The 12076-nt window shown below is 52.6% G+C and overlaps 1 long non-coding RNA gene across 1 annotated transcript in view; it reads left to right on the forward strand.

The window, feature by feature from the left end:
• The window catches only part of LOC311591193, a 14593-nt gene extending 8368 nt beyond the window's left edge, over positions 1–6225 (forward strand). The window contains exons 2-3 of the long non-coding RNA XR_014777033.1: positions 2889–3094; positions 5992–6225. This is a non-coding gene — a long non-coding RNA (uncharacterized lncRNA). The remainder of the gene's footprint in view (positions 1–2888; positions 3095–5991) is intronic.
• The last annotated feature ends 5851 nt before the right edge of the window (positions 6226–12076 follow it).

A 12076-nucleotide genomic window follows, 5' to 3' on the forward strand; every position in this document is an offset into this window, starting at 1 on the left:
GCAAGGCTGGTGCTTTGGTTACACTTTGTGTCCCTGTGGACCAAAATACTTGAGAGAACAACTTGAAGAAAAGAAAGTTTTTTTGTTTTTTTGTTTTTTTTAAGGTTCATGGTCCCTCAGGGTTTGGCTCGTGGTCACTCTGGAATACACCCTATGGAATATCATGGAAAGAGAGGAGATCTGAGTGTGGGTCAGGTGGGGGCGCTAAGCCCCCTGAGCATCATGGCTAAACAATGTGGAGTTCAGGTAGGGTAGGAAGGAAGGCCTAGGTATCTTCTTGCCTCTTGCATTTGTCAGCAGGAGCCACGGTCAGATGGCCCCTGGTGGGGGACACAAGCCCACATGGTACCTCACTAAAGCATGATGACTTGTGTTGGCTTCCTTCCTTCCCTGTGGTGTTTTCCCTACAAACGCCTAGGAAGCGTCCCAAGCGAATTACTTGCATTCAAGGGCTTGGCTAAACATTGGGCTGCTGCAGCGTCCCTCTCAGCTGCTGGAGCTGAGTGACAGACTGAAGGGACAAGGGGAGAGACGGGGAGCATAGCTGGACTCCATGATGAAGGCCCGGAGGAGAAGCTGGAGGTGGCTTTGGAGTAGAGTAGGGGCTGGGGAGGCGGTGGAAGGAGGTTACTGTCAGCATCTGCACTCTGAAGAAAGAAGCCAGCATCTGGGGCTGGAGAGATGGCTCAGTGGTTAAGAGCTCTGGCTATTCTTCCACAGGACTGGGGGTTCAATTCCTAGCACCTACACGGCGGCTCACAGCCATCTGTAACTCCAGTTTCAGTGGATCTGATGCCCCCGCTGAGACATACATGCAGGCCAAACACCAACGGACATAAAATGAAATAAATCTTAAAAAAAAAATAAAATAAAATAAAGGCCGGGCAGTGGTGGCGCACGCCTTTAATCCCAGCACTCGGGAGGCAGAGGCAGGCGGATCGCTGTGAGTTCGAGGCCAGCCTGGTCTACAAAGTGAGTCCAGGACAGCCAAGGCTACACAGAGAAACCCTGTCTCAAAAAATAAAATTAAATTAAATTAAATAAATAAATAAGCCAATTATCTTCTACCTGTCCGGAAGTGAGATGTGAGGATCAGAGGTGTCTATGGTGACTTCAAGCTTCCTGCTTAAAGGAAGTGAGAGTGGAGATCCTTTTGCTGGGACTGTGGACGGGAAAACAAGATGGAGAAGTTCCGAGGGCTGCCCTGGGAGCTTGTTGGGTTGAGGTGCCGGTTAGGCAGAAGAGTGGAAAAGCTGCTGGGGCAGTACACACCCAGGGAGGAGGCCACGAGAGAGAGAGAGAGAGAGAGAGAGAGAGAGAGAGAGAGAGAGAGAGAGAGAGAGGTGGAATGTCACTGGGAGACCTTTCAAGCCCAAACTGATGAGGTCATCAAAGGAATTAATGGGGGAGGGGGAGGAGGAAGAGGAGGAAGAGCTGTGGGCGCTCAGGACTGAGAAGTTGGGGCCTTGGGGGGCTGGGATTGGGGTGCTTGGTTGGTAAGTACCTGAGCAGTAGGCGCGAGCGACAACCCTGGTTCTGTCCCAAACGTCACATAAACCTAGGTATGGCGGCCCGGGCTTGTCACCCCAACACCCTGGAGGCACAGGCGAGAGACTTTAGCCAATCAAGAGCGTCCTCTGCTACGCAATGAGTTCATGGACAATCTGCACTCCAGGGAGAAATAAATAAGTAAATAAATAAATATAAACATAAACAAATAAATAAATAAATAACAAAAGGTGCCAGCAGAGCCTAGAAAGACCAACAAAAATGTCCCAGAAGAACAGTCACTGAGACGGGGAAAGACAGGGAGAAAGGACAGGAAAGAACTGGAACCAAACATGGGTAACACTGGCATAAAATAATCTGACGAACTGTTCTCGTTGATTTTCAGTTTTTATTCCGATGGATACATAAAACCACACCACAGCCGTACGTTTCAGTGAGGTGCCGTTTTGAGTTTATTTTCCTTTCTGTTTAGGGTGTATGTGAACACAGGTGCACTATGGCACCCGTGGAGGTTCTGGCTTCTTCCTTGCTTACTGACACACAACCGTTTCCATCTTTAGTTTGAATTGTCTTGACCGGCCTCAGAAGCTGTCCCACGTCGGATAAACTTGCATCTGTCTCGCTCGAAAACACTATTCAGGCACCTAGAGACAGGCTCGTGGTTGCTAGGGTGTCCTTTCCCGGTGGGACTATCCCAGTGTGTGTACACACATTTGCTTGTGATTTTGTACACATTTATTTCTGGGTTTATTTTATTTTATTTTTTTGTTTTTTTGTTGTTTTGGTTTTTTGGTTTTTTTGGTTTTTTTGGTGTTTCAAGACAGAGTTTCTCTGTGTGTAGCTCTGGCTGTCCTAGACTCACTTTGTAGACCAGGCTGGCCTCGAACTCACAGCGATCCACTGTAAGACTGAGACCTCCAGACCCATCTCCAGTCTATACCCGGAGTCCCCAGAGAGAAACGGAGTCCGATGTTGATGCAATACACACAGGAATTTTATTGAGTCGATGCACATCGAGGTCTGACAAGCTCTTTCAAGCTGCCGACCCCCGAAAGCAGGCACAAGTGCTTTTTATATCTTTTTGTAAAAGCAGAATTTAGCAGGCTAGCTAGGAGGGCTAAGTGCATTCCAGGGCTAGGGGTAGTGGAATATTTTTAGAGACAGCTGGACCCTCAGCATAGGCTGGCTGGCCTTGAGTCAGACTGGACCCTACAAGGAGGCCAAACAGCTACAGAACACGTAGTGATTTGATATTGATACCTTGGTTCAATATCAATATTGCTTCCTGGCCCCTCCACCACCTGCCTCCGCCTCCAAGTGCTGGGATTAAAGGAGTGCACCACTACGCCCGGCTTATTTTTGTATGCTTATGTTTACAGAAAATGATGGAGCCATACGAGTGCTTCCGGTTCTAACCTAACACCTCACAGCCCGGCCCGCTCTCCTTCCCTCCTGGTTGTATCTCAGCAACCTGTGAGAAACAGGACTCCTGCATCCTTAAAACAGCTGCGCGCCCTTCTCTAAAAGCCTCAGCCGCCTTCCTCACCCTGCGGTGGCTCCAACACGGAGTCTGCAAGTCCCCTGGGTAATAGCTGCCCCTCCTGCTGATCTGCTTTTCCAGGCAGGTTTGCTCCACTTTCTCAGGTTGCCAGCTCTACTCTGGACCAACCGAGCTGGGCCCCACCCCCACCCCCACTCACCAACATAAACAAGTCTGCACTGAAGGGCCAGGGGGGAAAAGAGCGAGAGCTCTGAGAAGAGAGCAAGCATAAATTGGACTTGGCTTGATGTCCATCTACTGGAAAGGTTGGAGCAGGAGGACTACAAATTCAAGGCCTGGCTGGGCTATAGAGTTATTTCAAGGCTAGTCGGAGCAACCAAGTGAGACCTTGTCTCAATATAAAAAGTAAAAAGAAGCCTGGAGATGTAGCTTTCCAGGAGAGCACCTGCCTAGAATCCCCCAGTGAGGGGCTGGGGTGTGGCTCAGTGGTAGAGCCCCTGCCTAGAATCCCCCAGTGAGGGGCTGGGGTGTGGCTCAGTGGTAGAGCCCCTGCCTAGAATCCCCCAGTGAGGGATTGATGGTGTGGCTCAGTGGTAGAGCCCCTGCCTAGAATCCCCCAGTGAGGGGCTGGGGTTTGGCTCAGTGGTAGAGCCCCTGCCTAGAATCCCCCAGTGAGGGGCTGGGGTGTGGCTCAGTGGTAGAGCCCCTGCCTAGAATCCCCCAGTGAGGGGCTGGGGTGTGGCTCAGTGGTAGACCACCTGCCTAGAATCCCCCAGTGAGGGGCTGGGGTGTGGCTCAGTGGTAGACCACCTGCCTAGAATCCCCCAGGGAGGGGCTGGGGTGTGGCTCAGTGGTAGAGCCCCTGCCTAGAATCCTCCAGTGAGGGACTAGGGTGTGGCTCAGTGGTAGAGCCCCTGCCTAGAATCCTCCAGTGAGGGGCTGGGGTGTGGCTCAGTGGTAGAGCCCCTGCCTAGAATCCCCCAGTGAGGGGCTGAGGTGTGGCTCAGTGGTAGAGCCCCTGCCTAGAATCCCCCAGTGAGGGGCTGGGGTGTGGCTCAGTGGTAGAGCCCCTGCCTAGAATCCCCCAGTGAGGGGCTGGGGTGTGGCTCAGTGGTAGAGCCCCTGCCTAGAATCCCCCAGTGAGGGGCTGGGGTGTGGCTCAGTGGTAGAGCCCCTGCCTAGAATCCCCCAGTGAGGGGCTGGGGTGTGGCTCAGTGGTAGAGCCCCTGCCTAGAATCCCCCAGTGAGGGGCTGGGGTGTGGCTCAGTGGTAGAGCCCCTGCCTAGAATCCCCCAGTGAGGGATGGGGTGTGGCTCAGTGGTAGAGCCCCTGCCTAGAATCCCCCAGTGAGGGGCTGGGGTGTGGCTCAGTGGTAGAGCCCCTGCCTAGAATCCCTCAGTGAGGGGCTGGGGTATGGCTCAGTGCTAGAGCATATATTTAGTATGGGCAAAGCCTTAGCTCCAATACTCGGTACCAAGAAATAAACAGTAAGCATAGACAGCAGATTACAGAGTCTATAGCACTAATTTAAATTTTTTCAGGGGATCGAGATGTAGCTTAGTGGTACGGCATGTGCTTAGCCTTCAGGAGGCCCTGGATTCAATTTTCAGCACTGAGAAAAAAATGTTCACTAAACAGCTTTTAAACTCTTCATAGTAAGTATTTGTATTTATGGGGTGTCCTGTGACATTCCAGCACACATTCCAGGGTGTGTGTAATTGTCAGATGAGTATGGTTGGCACACTCGTCACCTCAAAGCAGACGTTCATCGCCCCTGTGTTGGGAGCGCTCGCGCTGCTCACTATTTTGAGATATTTGGTTCATTGCTGTAAACCTGGCTGTCGTAGCGTAGCGTGCTGGAGAACATCAGTACATTCCTTTCATCTGTCAGCTGCAGCCCTGTACCCATCAACCACTTCTTGGCCCATTCTCCCTCATCTCATTCATACCCTTCGCTTCCGTAGTGCACAGAGAATCACACTACAGAAATAGGAAAACCCTGCCCATTGCAGTTGTGAGCTACTTTGGACTCGCGTTGTAGACCAGGCTGGCCTCGAACTCACAGTGACCCCACCTACCTCTGCCTCCCAAGTGCTGGGATTAAAGTGGTGCACCACCTTGCCCAGCTTTGTTTGTTTGTTCGTTTGTTTGTTTTGTTTTTTGTTTATTTGGAGATAAGGGCCTCTTTGTGTAATAGCCCTGGCTGTCCTGGAACTTGCTTTGTAGACCAGGCTGGCCTCGAACTCACAGAGACCTGCCTGCCTCTGCCTCCAGCGTGTTGAGATAAAAGGTGTGCACCACCACGCCTGATTGCATTACTTTTCAATTAAATACATTTCCAAAAAAATATGTTGCTCTGTTTTGCTTTGTTTTGTCGTGGCTTTTGAGACAGGGTTTCTCTGTGTAGCCTTAGCTGTCCTGGAACTGACTCTGTAGACCAGGCTGGCCTTGAACTCACAGAGATCCACCTGCCTCTGCCTCTGGAGTGCTGCGATTACAGGAGAAAATATAGTTTAAATTACACTTTGTTTTTTTCAAGACAGCATCGCACTATGTAGCCAGTGATGTCCTAGAACATGTTACGTAGACCAGGCTGGCCTTGAACTCATGGAGATGCTGCCTCTGCCTGCTGAGTGTTGGGATTAAAGGCGTGCACCATTACATCCGTCTGAAATTACACTTCACAATCCCAACAGAAGATTTGCAGAAAGACAAGTGTATATCTGCCGGGCATGGTGGCGCAGGCCTTTAATCCCGGTACTCAGGAAGCAGAGGCAGGCAGATCGCTGTGAGTTCGAGGCCAGCCTGGTCTACAAAGGGCGTACAGGACAGACAAGGCTACACAGAGAAACCTTGTCTCAAAAAACAAAACAAAACAAAACAAACAAACAAAAAAAACCATATCAGAACAAACAAGTTGGCACATGAAGCCCTTGTGGATTTATTTATTTATTTATTTATTTATTGTTTCCTGCTTCTAGAACCAACAACATGTGCGAAGAAGCTGCAGCACGCCACCTCCCGCCCCCCCCCCCACCATGGACCAACCTACTCTGCCATGCTTCCCCGCCCCGGCCACCCCCCCCCCCACCACTGTGACCCTATGATTTACAATGGCTCTCTGAAACCAAGAGCCAAAAACAACCCCTCCTCCTTCAGTGGCTCCTCACAGGCATCTTGTCAGCGTGAAGAATAAAATGACCAGCGCAAAGGAGGCGGTCCTGTGGAGTGAGCCTTGAAATCAGTCTTGGTATGACGCACTAGCTACGTGGGAGAGCCTTGAGGAGAATGTCCGCAGGCTCCCCTCCTGGCGAGAGACCCAGTAACCAAACCACCTTCTATGTCAGACAGCCCGGAGGCAGGATCGGTCACCTTTAAAATCTGGCTTGGGGTTTTAGTTCTCTAGCAAAATAAAGCAGAGAAGGGCTGAGAATATATTCAGCAGTAGCACCTAGGACTAGATTCTGCCACTGACAGTGTGGCTCAGTGGTAGAGCCCCTGCCTAGAATCCCCCAGTGAGGGGCTGGGGTGTGGCTCAGTGGTAGAGCCCCTGCCTAGAATCTCCCAGTGAGGGGCTGGAATGTGGCTCAGTGGTAGAGCCCCTGCCTAGAATCCCCCAGTGAAGGGCTGGGGCGTGGCTCAGTGGTAGAGCCCCTGCCTAGAATCCCCCAGTGAGGGGCTGGGGTGTGGCTCAGTGGTAGAGCCCCTGCCTACACTCCCCCAGTGAGGGGCTGGGGTGTGGCTCAGTGGTAGAGCCCCTGCCTAGAATCCCCCAGTGAGGGGCTGACATGTGGCTCAGTGGTAGAGCCCCTGCCTAGAATCCCCCAGTGAGGGTCTGGGGTGTGGCTCAGTGGTAGAGCCCCTGCCAAGAATCCCCCAGTGAGGGGCTGGGGTGTGGCTCAGTGGTAGAGCCCCTGCCAAGAATCCCCCAGTGAGGGCTGGGGTGTGGCTCAGTGGTAGAGCCCCTGCCTAGAATCCCCCAGTGAGGGGCTGGGGTGTGGCTCAGTGGTAGAGCCCCTGCCTAGAATCCTCCAGTGAGGGGCTGGGGTGTGGCTCAGTGGTAGAGCCCTGCCTAGAATCTCCCAGTGAGGGGCTGGGGTGTGGCTCAGTGGTAGAGCCCTTGCCTAGAATCCCCCAGTGAGGGGCTGGGGTGTGGCTCAGTGGTAGAGCCCCTGCCTAGAATCCCCCAGTGAGGGGCTGGGGTGTGGCTCAGTGGTAGAGCTCCTGCCTAGAATCCCCCAGTGAGGGGCTGGGGTGTGGCTCAGTGGTAGAGCCCCTGCCTAGAATCCCCCAGTGAGGGGCTGGGGTGTGGCTCAGTGGTAGAGCACCTGCCTAGAATCCCTCAGTGAGGGGCTGGGGTGTGGCTCAGTGGTAGAGCCCCTGCCTAGAATCCCCCAGTGAGGGGCTGACATGTGGCTCAGTGGTAGAGCCCCTGCCTAGAATCCCCCAGTGAGGGTCTGGGGTGTGGCTCAGTGGTAGAGCCCCTGCCAAGAATCCCCCAGTGAGGGGCTGGGGTGTGGCTCAGTGGTAGAGCCCCTGCCAAGAATCCCCCAGTGAGGGCTGGGGTGTGGCTCAGTGGTAGAGCCCCTGCCTAGAATCCCCCAGTGAGGGGCTGGGGTGTGGCTCAGTGGTAGAGCCCCTGCCTAGAATCCTCCAGTGAGGGGCTGGGGTGTGGCTCAGTGGTAGAGCCCTGCCTAGAATCTCCCAGTGAGGGGCTGGGGTGTGGCTCAGTGGTAGAGCCCTTGCCTAGAATCCCCCAGTGAGGGGCTGGGGTGTGGCTCAGTGGTAGAGCCCCTGCCTAGAATCCCCCAGTGAGGGGCTGGGGTGTGGCTCAGTGGTAGAGCTCCTGCCTAGAATCCCCCAGTGAGGGGCTGGGGTGTGGCTCAGTGGTAGAGCCCCTGCCTAGAATCCCCCAGTGAGGGGCTGGGGTGTGGCTCAGTGGTAGAGCACCTGCCTAGAATCCCTCAGTGAGGGGCTGGGGTGTGGCTCAGTGGTAGAGCACGTGCCTAGAATCCCTCAGTGAGGGACTAGTATGTAGTTCAGTGGTAGAGCTCCTATCTAGAATCTCCCAGTGAGGAGCTGGGGGCGTGGTCAATGGTAAGCGGTACAGCAGCCCCCTAAGATGTATGTGGCCCTGGGTTTGAGCCCAGCACTACTACTACCAACAACAGCAAAAAGAGAGACTTCTTTTTTTCTTTTTTTGGCTGAGTGAACCGCACCTCCAGTACAGGGAGAGAGAGAGATGCTAAGGCAGGAGAGATGTGGAGGTGTCAGGCGAGGGTGGAACTCATGAAGAGACGTTTAGAGTTTCATGAGCAGTGAGAGGCAAGAGACAAGGCTATGAAGAAGCTGTCGCTTGGGAGGCAGGGGCGGCTCACAGCCCTTAGCGTTACTGCTGTGGCCACTCGTCGTCTGGGAGGACAGCTTTCTGGCTTTGAGGCCCCACCGCCATGTTTCTGGGGGGCCTTTCACACAGAGGACTGTGGGTTGCAGGGAGAGAGCTGCTAAACCTCCTAGGATCCTTCTTCCTCAGCACGGCAATGCCGTTCCCTCTCTTCTGTGCAACACAGCAAAGCCATTGGTGCAGAGCAGTTGTTGCAAGGGGATGCTGCGGAGCCAGAAGCCGAGGGCTCTGAGGGGCTCCAAAGAAATAAAATGCACAAAGGGGCTGGGGACTTGGCTCCCTTGTCAAAGTGCTTCCTGTGTGGTCGGGAAGATCGGAAGTTGGATCCCAGTATCCATGTAAGACACCGGTTGCGGCAGCAGGTGCCTGTGAGCCAGTACTTATGGTGGTGGTGGTGGTGGTGGGGACACAGAGGGTCCTTGGGACTTGGTGGTCAGCTCCAGGCTCAGGGACAGGCCCTGTCTCAAAAAAGAAGGAGGAAAGTGACTGAGGAGGACACCAGGAATCAAGCTCTGACCTGCACATCTCACCACCCCCACCCCACCTTACCATCTACACATCCAACGCAGTGTGTATAAGAACAAGCCAGCCAGGCGGTGGTGGCGCACGCCGTTAATCCCAGTACTCGGGAGGCAGAGGCAGGTGGATCTTTGTGAGTTCGAGGACAGCCTGGTCTACAAGGGCAGGACAGCCAACGGCCAAGGCTACACAGAGAAACCCTGTCTCGAAAAAACAAAAAAACAAAGAGAGAGAGAGAGAGAGAGAGAGAGAGAGAGAGAGAGAGAGAGAGAGAGAGCTTCAAAGAAAAGTAATACAGATTAAAATTGGTTTAAGATAATGAAAAACAAACACACACACACACAAAAACAACCAACAAACAACAACAACAACAAAAAACGAACAAGGTATGCTTCTTCTTGACGGGGATGTGCTCTGAGAACCCCCAACAACATCATAGGGCACACTTACAAAACCTAGGCCGCAAGGCTGATGTAGAGCTAGACTCTGGCCCAGGCAACTGCTCCTAGGCTGTGGACACACACACAGCTGTTCCTGGGCTGCCTAAAACACGGGGCAAGTCTTTGTGTGCCTGAACATCTCTGGCCAGGTTTGTTACAGCAGCCTCATTGCAAACATGCAGAGGCAGCATTAGGCATCAATAGTGGCTAAGAGGCCATGAGGTGGTGGGAATTGTGGGCTGGCATTGTGTTAAGGTGGTCTCTGTATATTCGGTTATTTGCTGAGCTGGCAGTGAGCGAAATGCTAACAGGTCCAGGCATTGTCATTGCTGTTGAGGAATCTCTGGTCTCAGTGTTGTGTAAAAATCACTCCCCATTTAGCTCTGATTGGTTAATAAAGAAGAGCGGGAGACGGTAGGCGGGACTTCCTTTCCCAATCTGGGGATTGGGGGGAGGAGGAGGAGGGAGAGGAAGAGGAAGAGGAGGAGAGAAAGGAGGAGGAAAAAGAAGAAGAGGAAGAAGACGACAAAGAAAGGAGGAGGAGAAGGAGGAAGAAGAGGAGGAAGAGGAAGAGGAGGAGGAAGAGGAGGAGGATAAGGAACAAGAGGAGGAGAAGGAGGAGGAAGAGGAGGAAGAGGAGAAAAGGAAGAAGAAGAGAAAGGAAGAGGAAGAAGAGGAAGAGGAGGAGGAGGAGGAGGAGGTAGTGACCACTGGGCCAGCAGGAGTGCCGGGCTGTGAGGAGTCACCACGAGGACAAATGTGGGTCAGGAGCAGCAGAAGATGACAAGCAGCGCGTGCACATGGCTGGGAAGCAGCCGTGCTAGTGCATATGGGTTATAACAGACCGGTATCCGCCCAGCTGTAGTGCTCTGAGCCTTGTTAACAAATGTACCAGGTCTTTGTCTTATTATTTGGGAGCTAGAACAGGAATAGAAAAGCCTTTATTTTTACGACTCTCTTAGGTGTCTCTCGGATATTCCAAAGACTATCCTGGTACCCACTCACTTGACATAATTCCCAACTCCCCTATTAGATTGTATTTGTGACCCTGCAGAAGATGGCCTTGGTTGGTGACAGCCGCCATCTGTCAGCTCGCTGGCTTTCCAGAGAATCTTTTTCCTTGACCCAACACCTTATCCTCAGCCATTGCCTGTTACAATAAGTTCATAGTCATACACATATGTGTTGTAGAGTGGCGTTAATGTCTGCTATTATTTCATATATTTATTGTGGCAGTTATGCAAAAGTAATTTTATTTCCCGTTGTCCAGTTGTTGCCTCCTTCTGCTAGCCTAGGCCTAGCCCTGGAAGCTTCTAGTCTGCATACCATCTAACGTGGGCCTAGAATGTTTTCAGCCTCCGAGTCCTACTGCCTGGAACTCACAGCGATCCACCTGCATCTGCCTCCCCTAGTGCTGGGATTTACAGACGTGCGGCAACCATGCCCAGCGCTACCTGTTAGATTTTTTTTTTTTTTTTTTTTTTTTTTTTGGTTTTTTGAGACAAGGTTTCTCTGTGTAGCCTTGGCTGTCCTAGACTCGCTTTGTACCAGGCTGGCCTCGAACTCACAGCGATCCGCCTGCCTCTGCCTCCCGAGTGCTGGGATTAAAGGCGTGCACCACCACGCCCGGCCTTCTGTTAGATGTTTAATATGCCTTACACACCGGGGCTGGGCAGATCTTAACCAGCAATGCTGCTTTGTTATTTCCCAGCCACACCACCCCATCCAAAATTCCCATACACACTTGCACATTGTCTGCATTTGGGCTGCTTCTCCCCACCACGCCCAGCCTCAGAGCAGGCTCTTCCCAGCCACACCCATTGCCATCTCTCCTTTCTCCTTCCTTCTCTCCTGTCTCTTCTCTTCCTCTCCCATGATCCTCTGCTCTCCCAAGCCCGGAAACTTAGCTCCATCGCTCTTCTGCCGTGCCCAGGTGTAGGCATTTATTGGGATAATTTGGAGGCAAGAGCATCACTTGGTATTCCTGAGGGTTTGTTCGTAGAACAGTAACGATCCGTTAACAACTACATACAAGGCACCAGCTCACGCTGCAACACATATGAAGTTAGATACCATGTAGAAATATTAGCATCATTAAAAATTATCCGGGGTGGGCTCTGAGATGGCAGAGGGATGACTCGGTGGTTAACAGAGCTTGCTGCAACCCGGGCGTGGTGGCGCACGCCTGTAATCTCAGCACTCAGGGAGGCAGAGGCAGGCGGATCGCTGTGAGTTCGAGGCCAGCCTGGTCTACAAAGTGAGTCCAGGATAGTCAAGGCTATACAGAGAAACCCTGTCTCTGAAAAGAGAGAGAGAGAGAGAGAGAGAGAGAGAGAGAGAGAGAGAGAGAGAGAGAGCGCACTTGCTGTTCTTTTAGAGGACCAGAGTTCAGTACCCAGCACTCATGTCGCGTGAGTCACAACCCCCTCTAACTCCAGCTCCAGGGGAATTGATGCGTCTTCTGACCTCTGTGGGGCCCTACATGCAGGTGCACATACCCACACACAGTCACATACATGTAATTAAAAATAAAATAAATCTGAGGGGGGAAAGTCTGAAAATAAGCCGGGCATGATGGCGCACGCCTTTGATCCCAGCACTCGGGAGGCAGAGGCAGGCGGATGGCTGTGAGTTCGAGGCCAGCCTGGTCTGCAAAGCGAGTCCAGGACAGCCAAGGCTACACAGAGAAACCCTGTCTTGGGA

The sequence above is a fragment of the Acomys minous genome (assembly GCF_964271855.1).
Source record: "Acomys minous genome assembly, chromosome: 20".
In the NCBI taxonomy this organism is placed as follows: domain Eukaryota; kingdom Metazoa; phylum Chordata; class Mammalia; order Rodentia; family Muridae; genus Acomys; species Acomys minous.